Source organism: Cinclus cinclus, chromosome Z, assembly GCF_963662255.1.
Source record: "Cinclus cinclus chromosome Z, bCinCin1.1, whole genome shotgun sequence".
Lineage (NCBI taxonomy): Eukaryota > Metazoa > Chordata > Aves > Passeriformes > Cinclidae > Cinclus > Cinclus cinclus.
Window position 1 is genome coordinate 73,487,624 of NC_085084.1, and position 16,081 is coordinate 73,503,704.

The 16,081-nt window shown below is 35.5% G+C and overlaps 1 protein-coding gene across 7 annotated transcripts in view; it reads right to left on the reverse strand.

The window, feature by feature from the left end:
* Positions 1-16,081, reverse strand: part of NIPBL (NIPBL cohesin loading factor) — a 133,833-nt gene that overhangs the window by 93,401 nt on the left and 24,351 nt on the right. The gene's annotated exons all lie outside the window — the stretch shown is intronic.

Here is a 16,081-nt window from a genome sequence, read left to right on the forward strand (position 1 = left end):
TTAAAAAATAAGTCTGTCAGGTAATACAATACTCACTCAAAAAAAGGTAACGAAACTTTTGTTAGTTTAGAGTGTTGAAGTGTGATAGCATTTAATGCATAACCAGGTTAAATGATTAGCTGCTACATTCACTTCCAAGTTTTGCAGAAGCAGGGATTTTCATAAAGAAACTACCAAAACTGAAAGGAGCAATTCACAAATTCAAAAATAAAAGAACAAACATATTGACAAATACAAAATTTAAGTACATTATAAAAGTAGAAGCTATTTGAAAATCGATTTGACAGTATCTCTTCAATATATAACTCTCTCTGGTCAAACTGCTACCAGAAATTCTAATTATTCCTCCTCGGAAACAACAAAGTTTTGCCACCACTGAACTAGCTCATTTATTTCCTGTAAAACAGCACATTTTAAATACGACTACAGAAAAAGGAATTAGTTCACTTGGATTTCACTAATTATAAAGATCCCAAATGTAAGGAAGTCTGCACTGTTAAAAAATCCCCCAAAACTGCAGGTCCAAACCATCAAAAATTTACAACCAACACACAGTACAATCCCCTAACATATAGTGAAATTGACATGATTTTTCTGAATACATTAAAGGAATTTGATGTTACCTGTTGCAGATAGGCCCCTGTGTTGACAGTTTGGGAAACAGTAAGGAATTCTTACATAAAAATATCTCTTATCTACTGAAATACTGAAATCATTATTTACTTACACTTGCCTACATTTTTGAGAATTACATACAAAACACAAACCATGAGATCCTTGTAGTTTTTGAGAATTACATATAAATGCATACAAATTCAAGAGATCCTTACAACTTCCTTAGTCATGTTTCTTAGTAACATTCTTTCTTATGCCACACCAACATGGCAGCATATGGCAATATATAGCAATATATAAAGCACCACTGATTATAAATGCACATAGACTCCAAGTCAAGGAAAACAAATGTTGTAAGTCTTTTGTGCTCAAAGTTTTCATCAACTTTTTCAGTTTCCCTATCTGCACATTCTTTGAAAAAAACAACATGAGGTTAAACAGAACTGACAGTGAGTTGACTTCCTTTCCTGCACCTGCCACAGTCTCATTCTGACCTAAATTAATTAAAAATACAGTACACTGCAGATAGAGAAATCTAGTCAGTAAGGAAAATACTACAGAATACAGACATATACTCTATGTGGATTGCTGCGTTTTGGTTTTTTTTTAATCCAGGAGAAAACTTCCCTCACAGCAGTTTCAAGTACTACTCGATACCCAAGGGATTTTATCCTGAGTGAATAAAAATACATGCAGAATTTCAGTGATTGCTTTGTTCCACAAGTAAGAAATTCTTAAAAATAAATTTCAGAAACCAAAGAAAATACTCCAAAACAGTCCCATAGTAAGTCTGCAGCAACAAAACCACAGGAGATAACACTTCTAAAATCCAAGTTTTCACTGAAAGCCTAGAAACTAAACTTTCACACACATAAACTGTATTTACTATAAAAATGTCATGTCTGATGACTTCTCCTGACTGAAACTGCATCAAAGGATAGGCCACATCACTAGACGGTATTATCAGAATTTTTTATGTAGCACAGAAACAATGAAATATAAGGGGAAAAAGTCTATCCACTTTCACTTCCCCACCACATGAGAAAGCTATTAACACAGAAGCTGTCACTCCCAATTCAAGTTCATTCCTAATTCAAGTATTACTGCCACAATAAAGAAAATTATATAGACATTTTATAGGAAAAATTTCTCCATAATCAGAAACTTAAAATTAGAAACCTTCTCTACAGATACATGATAAGAAACCTGAACCTGGCAGGGTCCAGACCTCAGAGTGGAGCAAGTGCAGTGAGCAGGGGAAAAGTAAGACTTCTTTGTAAGAGAAGAGTAGAAGGGGTTGGTTTGTTTAACTAACAAAACAAAGGTCAAGAGGGGATGTAGTTGGTCTCTCCAAGGTGGTCAAACAAAATTACAAAGGAAGAAAGCCAATGCTAACACAACAATAAATGAGCACATAAATGCAAGCAAGAAGAAAACCAGAATAGAGTTTTTCACTAACAGAGCTACCAGTTTCTCAAACAGCCTTACATTAGTAGAGATAAGCAGCACCACTGCTCCAAAGATGGATTGTACAGACGTTACAGAAGGGACAGGATGTGGTTGTCTGCACCAGCTAAGGGCTAAGCATGGCAATTCAAGAAGTCTGACATCACAAAGTTTTTGTAAGCATAATGAAATGAATAAACAGATGAGAGTAAACAGGAGAAAGAGTGACTGATGGGATGAAGTGATGAGATTAGTTTACAAAACAAAAACAATGTGAAGAAGCTACCCAGTATCTGGGTCCAAATACTACACCTGTCATGTTGAGGGCAAAATTGCATCTGTAATAAAATTGGCAAACAAGGTGGGATTCAATTCCAGAAGCACAGACAGAGATCCAGTGAAACTACAAGTCAAATAGATGCTACTGAGACCATCAATAAATTCACTCATTTAAAGTTTTAAAATCTCAAGCAGTTTGGGGAATAAAAATTGACAGCTCAAAATGGTACAGGTTGTTCCATACAAAACATCCATAGAGCATGTAACAATAGCTTGACTGTCAGACAAGTTTTGTTGGGGTTTTCTCCCTTACCTCCATTCCCAAATGTAAGAGGAGTTGAAAGCACTCTTGTATTATTCCTTAGTCAAGAGGAATAATAATTTTCAATACCTAAAAATATTCCATTGCCAGGCTTGTTCAGTAATTGTTAACAATAGTGTAACATTTTCCCTCTTAACTGAAAAAAATGAAGCTGTTAGTTATATTAGCTGAATGAAGGAAATCAAAGATCTGCACTGGAAGGCTTTTAACCAATGCATTAGACTGTAGTGCAGCACTTCAGAGTACAAGGAATACAGTCTATATAAATGTATGGGGTCTTGTATATTCAGTATGTAAGTATTCATGCTCTTATTTCTTTTTAAGAATGAATGGATACCATAGAAGACATTTTAGGGAGGAAGGAGCTGCAGTGTACAAAGGAAGCAACACAAATAACCCCTCAGTGAAAGGCAAACTGAAATGGCAGCAAATTTGAAGAATAACACATGAAAAAAGTGATCATCATCATCATCACTATCATATACACTAATATAGAAAAGCCAAGCCAACCTAGTAAGTAATGTAATACTTAAAAAGTTTAGGCTATGGTTAATAAGTACAAATTTAAAGTGTTATTTTTGTAAGTTATCCTTTTCCCTTTTTTTAAAATTATCTATATTACCCTTTACAGTAAAGGCAAAATTAAGGGAGGAAAAGAGGATGAAAGTAAGTTTGGAACAATTAAAGTACAGACATTGACATCCAGCAAAGAGAAACTACAAGCATAAAAGGAAAAAAATAACAACAACCCAAGCAAACAAAACAAAAAAATTACCCTGTAAAAATAAAATAAGAAATAAAACCAAATTGCAATTGTATTTTTTTCAGATATTGCAGCATTTAACTACCAATTAAATGATGAGAGGACTCTGACCACTGGTTATCATATAAAGGTACAAGCGCTGCATTTATGAAACATTCCTCTTGGCTGAGAACCTGCCTTGTCTCTAACAAAAATACCAGGTTTCCCCAGCATTGCCATGTGCATGCATGAGAAGAGTAAAAAACAAATCAAAAGGAAAAATCTCTTTATACAGTAATAGAGAAAGTTTCAGCAGCAGAGTACAGACAGCGCCATCACAGCAGAGCACAATCTCAGAATTGGACAGTTTCCTATGTACATCTAAATGTTTCATTTCTCATTCTCCAGAGTATTCTTTAACTTATTATATCTTTAGATTTAAAACAGCGTATTATATATGAGTGACCTGATATTTTCCAAGAAGTAAAACGGTGTATTAAAACTAAATTTTTAAAAAAGCTATGATTCTACATATCTATGCTTTTCTTTTTAAAATACATTCTATGAAGCAGAGTACTTTAAATAGTCTTGTTTTATTATTTATTGCTTAGATTATGAAATCTTTATTTAGTATGAAAGTACTTTAAAAAACAGTTTCAGTTTCCTGTATGTTGAGTAACATCACATAGATATAACCACAGCACCACAACCTTGATTTCTTCAGCTGCATAAGCAAATTAAACCAGTAAAACTATATATTAGCCAATTCATAATTTAGATGGAGAATGGGCATTTTCTTTTCTTTTAAATCAACATACCTGAAATCACAAATTTGCAAATCTTTGTCCCATAGTCAGTTTCAATCTTCAACACTTTTCCAACAAAACTACTTTTCCTGTCTGTTACTACATGAATCTCTGCTATCAGTCCATAAACTCTCCTTAAAAAAAATCTTAAAGAATGAGAATCACAAAGAGAATCAATTAATATCCTTTAGTTCCCATTCAGCTAAGATACTGTGACTGAGGTCATACAGATCATACAGATTTATCCACAAGAGGGCAGATTTCTGGTTTCTATTGCAGAGCTACAGTTTTATACAAAGACAGCAAGTTTCCAGAATGAAATGCTTTCAAAAGTACTTCAAAAACATACTAAAGAAGGAGATATAGTTGACAAAACATAAGCTAGTACTCAAGTATCTGGGATGGTGCAAGCATACACATTTACCATATAAAGCATTTAAAGCTATTTCAATCTCAGAAAAAGTCAGTATTGGAAATGAAGAATGAACATTAATTAATCAGCTGCCTGATGCAGCTGTCTAAGGTTAAAAGAGTAACACAAGAAACCATGAAGCTACTGTATATTTATTTAAATAGACAGCCAAAGAGGTGGCTGCAGCATGTGGGTGGAGGTAAGGAAAAGGGGGAGTGCAAGCAGGGGAGAATGTGTGTGCGTGTACTAGTGAAATCAGTTTGTTTCATTCACAAAGTGATCAGACAGCAGAAGCAGTGATGCTGACAAAACAATTGAAAACTGAAGACGTTTCAGATAAGGATTACCTAGTACAACTTCTAAACCAGTATTAGCATAATATGTTTTTCTAAAATACATTTTTCTGAAATATGTTTTTCTATGTTTTTCTCAAATCATCACAAACTACAAATATTGTAAGAAAAAAACATAGTGAAAAGTACCATCCTGTACAATTGCGAGCTGCTTATCAGTGTAAAGCAATCTTAAGGGACAAAAACATTAACGCAGCCAACTTCTTAATCTGTAACTACTACCACATTCCTTTGGTCTCTGCTGCTCTAATTTGATAAACAATGACACTGATGTCTCTCCTAGCCATGTGATACCAGGGCAGTGACACCACAGTACACAAAAAGAGAAAGTACAAGCAATAGAAACACAGACAGAATGAGATAGGTCTGTGGATTCAGTGAAAGACACTCCCTAATGCAGGAGCACAGATATTTCCACCAGGGTAAACATCAGTCGTACCCTGCACCTGTAGTCACCTGGGGGATGAGAGAAAGGGAGCTGACACAATGGGACCATGCCCAAATTCAGACCCAGCCATTTGCAGAGAACAAATGCCTGTAGGTAATACACAGCTTCCCTGATCTGAGGGACAGTGGGACTGAGTGCATCCATGGCAAGTTTGCTGATGACTCTGAGCTGTGTTGATGACTCTGAGCTGTGTGATGCAGTGCCATGCTGGAGGGAAGGGATGTCATCCAGACGGACCTGGACAGGCTAGAGAAGTGGGACTGTGCAAACCTTGTGAAGTGGAACAGTCACAACACTAACCACCACTGAGAAACAAACATAAAGGGAGAACACCAACCTACTTCAGTAGCTCATACATTTATTTCTCATCTGCAGTACATATTCCACACACAATTTTTACTCCAATGAAGAAAGTAAAGCTTTTTTGAGTGAGCATAGCCCTGGTGCTTGCTCAGGCACATATTCCGTGGCTGATATTAGATACAGTTCATTTAACTGGAAAAAAATTAGCTAGGGGATGTATAGAAGAACAAAAGCAAATAATAGAGCTCATTTAAGTCAGGTCTGTCAAATGGAGAATACTTTAGGTTGCAATACCCATCTTCACTAATGAAATAGTTGTGACAGGTATTAGGGAGGAAGTAGCAGCTTGTTTTTTTTCAGCTTTCTGGAATGTCTCGTTAACTATTAGTAGTGCTGCCCTTAACACAGTTTTAAGTTTTCAAGATAAAAAGTTTTTAAACTTTTCACAGTTTTTTACTTTATTTTAAAGGCTTTTTGATCTTTTATTAGGCTGGAACTTAACCAGACTAAAAGCCTAGTGATTAAACACCGAACCAAAACATACTTATTACAGTAGACTTTTCCAAATGATAGTCTTGCATTTCTGCTCTTGAACTCTTTCAGATGTTTCATAACCTTTACAGAACAAAACCGGTAGGAAATTAACTTCTTGAGGCAGCAGCTGACTTTACATAAGTCTTCATGACACACAATTTTTGCCTCCTTTTGGACTTTGAAAATTAATTAAAATCCCTCCAAACTTCTTCCATACACACCAAGAAAACAGATGCATCAGTACACCATTTCTTTAGTAATCCACAATGAACACCAACATAAAATTCTATATAAACAGATTTAGTGAGCTGCATTTCAATAACACATCACTGCCCCCTCATGTTGGAATTAATATTGACCAGTGACATTATTTCACTAGTCCTAATATTCATCTTGCTGCCTGTTTTTCAACTTTAATGTCTCCCACATATGAGAGAAACGCTATATGGCACTGCAGGGAGTTAAGAAACTTCTCTTCTGAATTGCTGTATTACTTCCTCTCACCCTTTCAACACAATGAAGCAATTCCTCCATGCAAAGGTTCTCAGCTAGCCCTCTGTAACATATCCAATTTCCCTCTCTCATATCAAATCCACTCCCACACACCTCAGCTGCTGGATGAAGAGAGACAGCACACGCTGCAGCCTCTTTCTAAATGGGAACATAAGAATCTCCTCAATTCAACAACCATTTTTCACAAATTAAACTGTCTTGAGATTTCCAGCTCTTGTAAACGATAACTGAAATTTGCTGATGCTTTCCAAAATTATTAGGCTAATGGATTTGCAGATAAAGAGGTGACTAATGATGAAGGTAGAAAATTATTAAATTAATCAGCGTTTTTAGTGACTCTGTGTAGAAACACAGTTTCAGTTATACTATCCTGCTGTACACATTTGTAAAATTACAGCAATGTATTTATTTTTGTAATTTTATAGAATTCAGTACTGAGCTTTGTTCTGTTTGGTTCATTTTACACAAGGTATGATATACATCGTTTATGCAGCACACAGGCAGATATACTCTCTAAACAAAAGTATGTTGACATTTAAGAGACAAAGCCCCTAAAAATAAATGAAATTTAACATTTTAATTAAGATTACTAATCTTGCAAAAACATATTGCTTCAAAAGTTTGAACACAAGAGCATTCACAAGAGTGTTTAACTGCAGTGCTAGTGTCTGATATATACAGTAACTGTGTAGACACTTCAAGAGATTAAATTTTTCATATGTTTGACAGCTGATTTTAGCTAATGTTTGTGTTCTAAGATTGAGAATTACATAAGCCTTTTGAACACACACCATCCAACCTAGCAATGCTAAAACTGTAAAGCTCCACAACTTTGTGACTACAATTAGTGTCAAGATACCCTGGCTTTTTCCTTTATGGCATTTTAAAAATTATCTTCCTATCCTATTTAGTTACAAGTCCTATTAACATTATAAACAAAGACGTTACAAATAAGCCCATAAAACAGTGTCACTAATCAGCCAAGATATTCCTTTTTCCAAATGCCTCTCACATTTCTGGTTAGCAGAACTTCCGAAGCAAAATGAGCTCAAAGACATAGCACAGAAAACAAATGGAGAATAGAGCTGGGAAAAAAAATTCAAATACATTTAAAGTTATTAAACCCTGAAGCATAGAGCATGCAACATCTGGATGTATTGTGTTGGAATAACTGCTAATGAACTAAGCTCAAATGAAGACCAACTTACATAAGCAATTTGGGCTAGACCGTAACAATCTGGAATCTCTCAACAGCTAGGAAAAATATTATTTTGGTGTTTGGTCCTTGTAGGTCAGGAGATGGATTCACAGTGCTACCTATGAAAGTGCCCTATGTAATTCTGAACTTCTGCTGCTGCTGCTGGTTCTCCTACAGCTGCAGCAAAAACTCAACAGACATTTCTTAAGCTCACAAACTGTACTGAAAAGAGGGATGTATTTCCAAAAAAAAAAAATTCCTCCAAAGTGGTGTCACTTTCACCTTACTAACCATCTTCCACATCTTTCTCTTGATAGCCTGCAAATGTTACAAATCTACACATCAAAACTACACAGGAATTGCACCAAGTAGTTAGCAAAGGTGCTAGCAGCCTAAAGCAAGCTCATAGCTTCCCTCAGCAACTTCCACTGTTTTCAAACTTCTCAGAGCATAAACAAACCTTCAATCAAGAACAATTAGATGAAATTATGCTGGTCATGCACAAAAAAAGCTTGAGGATTTTTAATGTGTGGCCTGTCCATTTTAAACATTCTCAGTTCACCTTCACCATGTACTGCAGCAATACAAAGAAACATAGAAAAGCTGTCAAGAGTGAAAACGTACTTGTAGAAGTCATATTTTAGAGCAAAACAAAAGGTAATTATTTATGTGGATAGGAATTCCATGACCTAGTTAGTATAAAACAAGTATAGAGAAACAAAATACTTTGAAGATAATCTCCTTCTCATAGAATTCCCTAAAACATACACCTGAATTTTTTCTTTAATAAACTTACCTAACTGAAACCGGTTGGGAAATTTTTTTCATACTTGAGTAGAGCTCAATCCATACAACTTAATTTTACAGTAAAATAAAACAAAGTGAATTTAAGCTACTAATTCTGAAAAAGAACATAAACTCAAATGTTTAATGTAGCTCAACTAAACCACTTTAAATTAATTCCTTCTGTTAACTTGCATAAAAATCTTAAGTACTGTCATGGTAGACAAGTACTGAGGCCTTTATTTCTAATTATTTGAACAAAGTAATATATTTTGAAATAGTTCAGCTGGACACATATAATACACCTATGAACTAGCTTCACATTTGTTTTTTGAAGGAACAATTTTAAGTTACACATTGTAAATTTCCTATCAGAACTTCTGGTACAAACTTATCAATCACACTAAAGGTGTGTAGAACATAGAAAACAGACAATTAGCTGTGACACACCAATAATGAACTGTTGTCAATCTAGTAGATTTTATTTTCCCTTTAAAGAGCAGAACAGATCATAAATTGTGACACAAACTTCACTTCATTTGTAGACTTCTTTGAAAAACAAAGAACATGGCCTGTCTGTGATGGCTACCTCATTTCACAACAATTCCACATGTACAAGGCTGGAAGAGACAAGGCCAAAGAGCTTTCTGAACAGCCCACGAAACTAATGTGATTATCAAACCAAGCAAGAAGTTATCTTTTGCTGACCTTTTTCTCACATCCAAAATAGATATTTTTAAATTAAATGTCTTTGTACTCCAGTGTGGTTTTGTTCTGTTCCTTTAGGTCTATGTTACATCATGTTTTACAGAATTCCCAAGGATGAGGCTGAGTCACAGAGTTACAGAGCTGCAGCACAGTTGATCAGACAGGTGGATGTGCAGACACGGCTGCGCACTTACAGAGACCAAGGAGGTAGATGGAAAAATGAGTTGAGATAAATCTAAGCAGTAACTCCAACTGTGATTCCCATTCTGTTATGGAACTTGGCTTCTGCTGATACAGAGAACAGCACAAAGAAAAGTAACTAAAAAGGAAGACAGATACACTTCCCAAAACATTTATGAACACTTGAGAACTTCATTTAGTTGACTGAAGGCACAATACCTAAACTTACTGTTCCCTGGCCTTTCTCCTGCTCCAAATGCTGATAATTTATCTCCATCCACAATTAATCCCATTATTGCATTAAAAACAGTCTGCCTATGCAGATAGCTCTCTAAAGCTCTCCTTTTCAATACGCAACACAAAGAACAGCAGAAAGAAAGTCACTGTAAGTTTGACAGGACTGCAAACTGCAATCACCTCTGCAGCTGAATAATGCCTTTCAGTACCAAAGAGGTAAACAGTTCATGACAAGTATCAAATCAAAGACATTGAACACACATTTGTTTTCCTTTCTCTCTTCCTCCCCACTCCTTACCCTTCAAAGGAGAAGGAAGGAATAGAGAACTACTACTCTGTTTATGCATCCAGGAATAGCTATCTCACCACACTTTTCCCTCAAAAAAACACAGAATGCTGAAGGAAGTGACCTCTGGAGGATATCTTATTCCATCTCCCACTCAAGCTGGGACATCATGATGTCCAGAAAATTGGAGGGGGGGGAGAGAGAAACACTCCAAATTAAAAAAAAAAAAAAAAAAAAATCCATGGACTCAAATTGACTAAGCACTTTATTTTCTTTTGCTGTAATCTTTATTAAATCTGACAGAGAAGTACCTGATTTGCTCTATAAAAAATAAATCCAAAGACAATTCAACCATTGAGACAATGTATTTTATTAGATTTAGGAAAAGAAACACACTTGCAAAATTTAAGGCTCCCTATTCACAGAATCAAAGGGTAAAAAATCCATAGAGCAACATTATATTAGCAAAATTAATACTTTCAATGACTGCAGAATACTCTCTTTTTGAGCTCCTACTCTAGTAGACATTTTATCAATTTTCATTTTAAGAGCAAGCAGTCAGTTTTAGATTACAAAGGCCACCAGGAAAGTAATACTTCTAATCTTGACTGCAATGAAACAAAAACTTCTCCTGAAGTTCACATTGGCCTCTAATTTTAGACCAAGTGAGTCACAACTAAACACATAACCATACACCAAAAGTATATACAGCTAGAAAAGGGCACTACAAGATAAAAGGACATCAGTAATTGAGAAATTGTACCAAATTACACAAATAACTAAGTCTACACTAAAGTTAATTTTCCAAAGCTATTCCATATTGTAGTTTTTACTTTTGGCTTTTAATTCTATTAATGCATTACTTCGATGGAATGCAGAAAGTAAGTTACTCGCTTGAAGACAGCTAGCATATATAGTAAACAGGCAATTTTTTAAAAACCCCTTTTACTGTAAATAAGAATAACAAATAAAAAACAAACCAAACACATACGACCAGAGGCTTTTCAAAAGCATCTTGCAAAATGAAATTACTATCTTAAATTCTCCAATAGGAAGGGACTTTTTAAACAAAATTAGAAATATCTATAATGACAGAGACTTTTTCCTACATGATTAGTGGATGCAATGAAGTAATTTCTATTCTTCTCAATTTACAGATTCATGGGACTGTAGAAGACTCAGCTTTAAGTGGTTTCAATATGAGCCACAGGCTTCCTAGGCTTCCTTTGTCAAATATGAAGAACTTTGGTTAAACAAACTTTCCACAATCAGATGAAGAAGTTGAAAGAGGAACATATCCAAGGATCTAACTTTTCTATTAGCCTAATTAGAGTGTAGTTGTAGTTTAGCTTTCTCCTTAAGAGAAAGCCTTCTTGCTTAAGAACAGCAACCCTGCTCTTAAATTACCAAATACAATGCCTTTCAGCTGCTGAATTAACCATTATTCACATTTAGCATACAGACTCACAAACAAAATGTTTGCTTCCCAAGCCTTGAAGGAACAAAATATTTTGGCAAATTGCTAGATTCTTCCTAATTCCTTTCACATCTGATCTGACCCACCTGAAACTTCTTTTGCATGTTTCAAAGCAACAGTCAAAGCCTTTGCAATTGTGACAGAAATATGTGGCTGACAAAATGACCATCTGATTTCCCTCAATTTAATGCAGTCTTCCAGCATGACTTTGCAAGCCAGTACCATCTCTCAAGGGAATTATTGCTAATTAGCACACAAAATTTGACTGTATTTTATCCAGAATTTGTATGACTGATGTTGAAAATTGCATTCCAAGTCAATACAGGAAAAAAAAATAAAAACAAACAAACAAAAAGAAACAAATCAACCAACCAACTCACCTTTAAGGTATTGGTTCTTAGAAATGCCTTTAATAAACCTCCATTCCTCTTGGAAAAATGGAAGGCCCTCAGAATCACTCCTCTACGTTTTTCAGATGCTGAAAGCAGGAGCTGGTACAACAACTACAAGGTCACTCACTGCCTTTTGGAAGAGCTGTGCAGTTTGGGCCACTATGTATCCCTTGAGAACTGTTTCTTGAGGGTTTTCATTTTCCAGTTTGTTCTTTGATCTTCAGTCCTTTTGAAACTCTCAGATGAAGGCCACCAAATCCTTGTCATTACAAACACTGCTTGGAGCAGCCCCTGCATTTTTGTTAGACAACTGCATTTGTTAACAAATGTGCTAGGAAGTGGGAAACAGTCTTACAGGTTTTGTCAAGACTCTAATGGTGGTGCAAAACCTGGTCAATTGCCACATGATAGTCAATTCTTCTTTACCTGGAGATGTTTTCTGTTTCCCAATATTCTGGGAGTTAGCAGTGGTGCTATTATGTAAATTTTAAGTTTATTTGCCTTGGTTTTAACTGGTAAAACTGTGCTATGGCACTGAGGCCAGCAGGGAAGCATGAAAATAGAGAAGATTGCCCTTGGGTAAAGGAGGATTGTGCAAGGGAACATTTAGGCAAACTGGACATGCACAAGTAAGTCCATGGGACCTGGTCAGGTTCATCCGTGAGTGCTGAGTGAGCTAAACATCAGTGTGAGACCATTCTCACCAATCCTTGACTTGCCATGGTGGTCAGGGGAAGCATGAGAATCAACTCCAACAACAAATCATGCATGGTCAAAACCATCTTCAGCTGAACTTTTTTCTGATCAAGTACAGAGGGAAACCAAGGAACTTCTTTCAAGAAGTCCCTACCGTGACAGCACAAACACATGCAAAAGTCCATGTGACCCAATTAAAATGTCTACACATGTACACTAGCTATGTTTCCTTCCTTGTGACTGAAGAGCACATCACAGCTCTTCAAAACATCTGCATGAGACTGAGTGAAAGTATTCTCATATACCTTCTACAGTGCTGATTCAGAAAGCTTGCAATTGGCAAATTATTTTTTAAAGTAAGATTCAATGCAATGAGACAATAAAAAACTCGCAGTATATGCTATCTAGGAAAAACTGCACTCTAGAGAAGAGTCTAAGATGCCTAAATGCACATAGCAATTTCTCACAATTTCCTTGTTTATCAAAATTAAGTATCACAATTACTGTCCATAATACTGGGACAATCAAGCTCACTACGCTTCCTTTGCTCTACACAGGGAAGCAACAATGTAAACATCATGACAGTGAAGCCACATACAGAAAACCACACAGTGTGCAGAACAACTCTCTACAAAAGCGTACCATAAAGATGAGAGCATAAATGTCTAAAGCTGGAAGGAAAGCAAAACTACTATTTCAGTTTACAATGTCCCTATTTATTCCATCTAAAACAGGGACTTTGATTAATCTGAGTATACTCTTGGTTGGTGATCTATTTCAGTTTCTCAGATACTTTACAAAATCGTACCAACACTTGACAGAAAGAAAAAAAAAAGGTAAAAAATACACTGGGGGAAATACCCAGTAGCATGCTTTTCCCCATTAAGCTGTAATTTGATAAAAATTAACCACCAATGGCTTAGAAAATAAAATTGCTTACTTTAACAGCACATTGCTTGCACTGGAAAATACTAAAATCAAAGGCCAAGAACATTGCAGAAAAAGGTAAAGACGTCTGCAACATGCATGAATTCTCAGGATTTAGAGTGCCAAAATTCAAACAAACACAGAAAGCACTGTGAAACACATGCAAGAATCTAATACCAGAAACACTGAGAATAAAGAATCTCACTGAAGTGTTCGACTAATGATAGTGACTCAGGTGTAATAAAGTGCCTTTCAAAATGTAGCATTCCTCAGAATGTATTTAATTTTATGAATTACAAATCAAGTTACGAATTTAAAATTATATTGCTGTAATATTCAACAAATATATGTAAATATATAATTTATAGCTGCAGATAAGTGAAACTACTCCAGTAATTCTTGCTGGACATACCAAGCATTTTAACATTTCAGGGTGATATTACTGAATCATCATCATCCTCCTCCTCCTCTGAACACTGACACAGAATTACTAAAAATCATAACAGCCAGGATCTCAGTGTAAGATTTCTTCTGAGATGAAAAATGGTTTATCATAGCATTTCTGTGTAACTAAAATCTTGTCTTTTCAAATCTGTATTAAACAGATGATAAATATTTTTTCTCATTGAATTGATTTAAATTTCCCAGCAAAACACCAATTGATTCAATATCTCACTTCATGAAGAACATCTTTTAAGAGGGAAATTGTTTCCTCTGATCTAACAATGATCAACAAATAGTAAAACTTTATTCTACACCTTTAATGTGTCAATTATCCAGAGATTAACAAAATATTAAATTCTTCCATCTTCTGGAGAGATGATACCCAGGAAATATGTTTTATTAAAAGCCTATCCTATAAATCACAGCATTGGCTCCTTCTCTGGTTACTGGTAAAGCCATCAAATAAAGTTCAAATGGGTAAATTCAGATAACCACTTTATGACAACATTATAAAAAATAACAAAAGCTTGTATCTATCAAGTAGTCAAGACAAGAACTATGCATTATGCCCTGACACTCATTTTACACACTTCCTGTGGGTTTCTACATGGAGATCTACCTCAGAAAGCTAAACAAATAGTGACCCTTGCAAAACTGAAGCATATGATAGTTATGTGGTAGTAAAGTTTTGCTTTGGCTTTGTCAGTTTGGTTTGGGTCTGGGGGTGGGTTTTGGGTGTAGTTTAGTTATTTGGGTTTGTTTTATTTTTTTAATCTAACTACTCAATAATTCAAGATTCAGTTTTAAATGTTGGCTGCAGGGTTTCTGGATGCAAGGAATTACAACTACTGGACTGCAGCTTTGCAATACCTGTACAGTTACTTATATACATTTCCATGTTATTTTAGCTCTGGACACAACTGCATATTTTACAAATTTTTAACACTGTTCAGCAATACTCCGCACAACTTATAAGAAACTGTAGAGCTGTAACCACCTGGTCAGCTGGTTATTGACCAGTAAGCAGCACAGACTGCTAATTTTACATTTTCCCACATCACATTATTGAAGACTATACAAATAACAGCTGAATTTTTAAACTCCATAATACCAGTTTACTCCTATGCCCCTGTAAATTCCTGCAGTCATTGCAGCAATTTCTATAGAGGTCTGTCCTTCATCTCAGTTTGTGTGGACTGACTGTTGATTCTGTGTGGGATGCTACTCAAGGAGTTACTCTGTTTGTTCAGCCTGGAGATCTTATAGGAGTCTACAAATTCCTCACAAGGGGAAGTGGAGAGGTAGGCACCGATCTCTCTCTGGTGACAAGTGAGACAACGGAAATGGCCTGAAATTGTTACTTTCTGTAACTGCCGGAACTAAAAAGTTTTTCTTCCAAAGCATTTTCAAATGATTTGCAATTAATAAAAAAACTTAAAGGGAAGAAAGCACAAGAGAATCAGTTAGCACTCTGAAAGTTTTCATTCTTTTTTGACTATGAGGGACAGAAATTGCATACTGATGACTACAAGTTCTAAAATTTTCATCCTATTAACACCTAGTAAAGAATAATGATACAACTTAGTATCATGATGTTGTTCACTCTGTTTACTAAATTCTATCTTGGGATAGGGGAATTCACCAAGTATTTTCTCCTCAGCTAAGGATTGCTGATCCTGTTAGGTAAAGAAGGGAAGGTTTCTCACCATGTTGATTACCATTGTTCATAAGGCTGAAATTAAAGGTATAGGTTAAACTTTTCAGTCACTGATTTTCATAATAATACATGTTTCTCTATCCTAATCAATCCATTCTTTAGCTCCAAGCATATGGACAGAAATAATTTCTAAGACTGATCAAACATGGTCATTCACAAACAGAAGTCCCATCTGAGCATACATGAAAACAAAGTAAAACTATTTTAGAGCAGAAATGAAACAGTTAAATTAGTTACTTTGAAACAAAGAAATGCATTTCAGC